At 37.5% G+C, this 3,906-nt stretch overlaps 1 pseudogene; it reads right to left on the bottom strand.

Moving 5' to 3' along the window:
- Positions 1 to 2,568: 2,568 nt before the first annotated feature.
- On the bottom strand, positions 2,569 to 3,397 carry LOC114820717 (nicotianamine synthase-like; annotated as a pseudogene).
- Between the last annotated feature and the right edge of the window lie 509 nt (positions 3,398 to 3,906).

The raw sequence follows: 3,906 nt of genomic DNA, 5'->3' as shown, positions 1-3,906 counted from the left end.
TTTGTTCAGAGGATTAGCTTTATTCTTCATTCAACGTGTTTATCAGTTCTTTTTAATGGCTCTCCGGTGGGCTTTTTCAGTTGCAGTCGTGGTGTTCGTCTGGGCAATATATCAATTAGCAAAAATCTAGAGTGTATATTGGGAAAGCTGCATTTCATCATTGTTCCCAAATTGTTTCTTGGCTTGGTGTAAATTTGGGGGACCTTCCTTTTATTTATCCTAGTGTTCCCCTTTTTCAAGGTCGCCTGAAGAGGGTTTATTTCCAATCATTGGCTGATAGAGTGCGTCAACGAATATCTCAATGGCAAGGACGTTTGTTGTCTATGGCCGGACGTGTTGCTTTAATTAAATCGGTTGTTATTAGTATGCTTTCTCACAGTTTTTCAGTTTACCGATGGCCTTTTACCGTGTTGGTGCAAGTAGAAATTGGGCTCGTAATTTTATCTAGACAGGTTGTGTGGACTCTCGTGGCTTTTTTACGGTTTCAAGGAAGAGGTGTTGTGCTCCACTGAATAAAGGAGGTCTTGGCATACGGAGTTTCGCTTCTTTGAATCAGGCTTTTATTCTGAAAAAAAATTTGGGACACCTTGGTCACCTTTACTTTGGCTTCTTCATTTTTTTTGCGGTCAGTTTTCAATAATCATGGTTTGCCCTCGTCCACGTATAAGATTTCTTCTATATGGCCTGGTCTTCGTCCTATTTTTTCTGAATTACAACAAAACTCACGTTGGATTATTGGTTCAGGTAAAAATGTTTCCTTTTGGCATGCCAATTGTTGGATTAATCCTTAATTGAAGTTTTAAACATTCCAAAGGCTTTGGGTAAAACTTTGCATGCACAGGTCTCCAATTTTATTATTGATGGGAATTAGATTTGTCTTGCCTCTCTCCATGATAGTTTACATCTTATTTGGGGTCAAACTTGTTCTATTGCTTACCTAAGACTACTGAAATTGATGATAAATACTTCGATTTGGACTGATTGTTCTGATGGTCATCTCACGCTTTCTCGTGCTTATGATATTAAACGAAGCAAGCAACCCTTGGTGGTTTGAGACCGTTGGGTTTGGAATTCTTGTTTTCGTCCTAAAAATTCTATTTTTTTTTTATGGAAATTCATGCATGGGAAAATTGTTACAGATTCTTTATTACAGGATAGAGGCTTTGCTCCTCCCTCCATGTATTCCCTTTGTTGCTAACATGTGTAAACTCCGAGACATTTGTTTTCAGAATGTTCCTTCTCATGTCAATTTGGTCTTCATATTCAAATTGGTTTGGGGTGATCTCTCCTTTTGATGATATTATGACCTTCACTTATCCTCTTCACAAAGGCTATTGCTCTCAGATTCCACTCTTATGGTGGGGTTTAGTTGGAGATTGTTTATATTGTCTTTCGACAACAAGTAATAAGCTTCGTTCTGATGATATTCAACCATCCATTACTGATATTGTTCACTCAATTAATTTTCAGCTTCTTGAAATTCATTCACTTAGCAAGGGAAACATGAAAAATTATGTGGACGAACTTTGTATTCTTCGCGTTATTGGTTTGTTTGATCGTCCTGCCAAGTCACCTCATGTTATTGAAGTTTTATGGAAACCACCTTCTCTACATTGGGTAAAGGTGAATACCAATGGTGCAGCTTGTGGATCACCAGGATTGGCTTATACTGGCGGTACCTTTCGTGATCATTTTGGTACTGGCGGTATCTTTTGTGATGTTGAATTGCATGTTGTATTTCATGTGGTAAACTTAGCTTGGGAGAAGGGAAGGGAATGAGTGTGATTCATCCTTAGCTGTTCTTTTCATTTCTGCTTCTCATAATCGTGTTCCCTGGCATTTAAGGGTACGTTGGTTGAATTGTCGAGTGTTGCTCTCTTCTATGTGCATAAGAGTCACACATATTTTGTGTGAAGGGAATCAGGTGGCTGACTATTTGGCAAATTTTGGAGTGGACCATACTGGGGTTTATTGGTGGGACTCTTGTCCTCCTTGTGCTATTTATGCGTATCATCAGAATCTTTCTCTTTGCCCAAATTTTCTATTTTGTTAGGATGGGATTTACATTGTTTTTTGGTAACTAGGTTTCAGTGTTTTAAGTAGTTTTCTACTTCTTGTTAGGGTTTGTCTTCAAAAATTGTTTTAGCGGGTATTGGCCTATTCCCCCCCCCCCCCCCCGGCTTGTATTACTTTTCATTTTTTCTTCATATTATTAATAAAATCTAGTAGAGAGGCGATGGGAGTGAGGGGGGGTTGTTTTGAGTGCAACGGTCCTTTCTCCTTCAGGAGAGAGTTGGTGCCTCACACACGACTGTTGACAAAGAGCTAATCTCGCCTAATCCATCTCGATAAAATAATAAAAAATAAAAATAAAAATAAAAAATAAGAAGATCACTCGTTTTCTCATTTATATGATACCACACCCTTAGCTGCAGAAACCAATAGAATTAGAGAGGTATACCCTTATTTTATTGACAACATGAAGTAAAACAAAAAACAACATCACACTTGAGAGAGATACATCACATATATATAGCTTAACAATTAAAAATAACAGAAACAATTACCCTAGAAAATAGGCTTGCGCACGAGAACAACGGAATTAATCACCTCATTATTTGGATGGAAGATTGTAAGAAGCTCAAAGACCAGCAAGTCATGCTCGTCAACAACAGGGTACAAAAATGCTCTGGCCCCTTTAGCGCTCCTCACTAGCAAAACGCTTCCATCCTTCATATACTTCCTAATATGCTTAAGAATCTCTTATTTTCCTTATTCATCCCCACCAAATTAAGCAGCCAAAAATATGCAGTCATATTCTCCAAGCTTCTCTCTAGTTTTCATAATATCATTTGTCTCAAACTTCATCTTCTTTGATAGCTCAACGTCCATAGCAACAATTTTTGACCCTCATCATTAGCCTTCTCATCGATATCAAAGTTGTCGAAATGAGTGGATTTCATGTGCTGAGTGGCCAATATGAAGGAAGTGAGAGGCATTGGCTCTGACCCAGCAAAGGCTACCTTTTTGGGATGCACTACTCTATTGTCAACGAAAATCTTGTGCTTCAAATTGGCTAATAGGACATAATTGCCATAGTAAGGGAAGAGATTGAGATTGTTTAGGGGCTGTCAATCTTTCACCAGGAATTTGGAGAATTGAAGCTCCAAAAGGCCATCAGCGCGGCCATATAGATCGATAAGACTCTGGCGATTAGTTTGAACTTATTGGGACAAGTCCATGATATCTATGTCACACAGCATGGTACATAGATTCACCAACTGAGTGAAGAGAGAACTGACTTGTTTGAAATGCTAGAATGCAGTTGTGTAACACGAGCAATGAGAAGCTCAACGAGAATTTGGGTTTCCAAGTTATAGATTTGGAGGGAAGCCATAGGTGAAGAGGTATGTTGAAGTTTAGATTGAACTGAAATATGGATTAGCAGATTGCTTTGTCTTGGGTCCATTGTGGCAAGCCTTTTCCACCTATTTATCGAAAGTAAGAATTTGGATTGCATTAATATATTGAATTCTTTGGTCAACTGAGGCGGGGTGCTTCATGCAGTAAGAGGGATCTTTGATTTGTTTCGTAGGTCAATATTAAAGTCAAAAATAGGAATTTATATATATATATGTTGGAAATTTGAGTAGTTTGAGTAGAAATTTCTTTGTCCCACATTGGCCATTTCCAAAAAATTTTATCACTTTATAATGTTTTGTCCTTTATAAAAAGTTATTGGAGTAATAGGCCTGGAGACTAAAATTAGACTCATCCTTGGGGTGGGGCTTTGGTGTGTATTAATTAATTGGTAATTAATATAAAATTAATTATAAATAGTATATAATTAATATATAATTAATTATCAAAATATGGTCCTTGGGCTCTAATAATTAAATTATTTAA

This window comes from Malus domestica, chromosome 13 (assembly GCF_042453785.1).
Source record: "Malus domestica chromosome 13, GDT2T_hap1".
Lineage (NCBI taxonomy): Eukaryota > Viridiplantae > Streptophyta > Magnoliopsida > Rosales > Rosaceae > Malus > Malus domestica.
The sequence above is the reverse complement of the archived record's forward strand: the minus strand, read 5'-3'. Positions and strand labels throughout refer to the sequence as shown.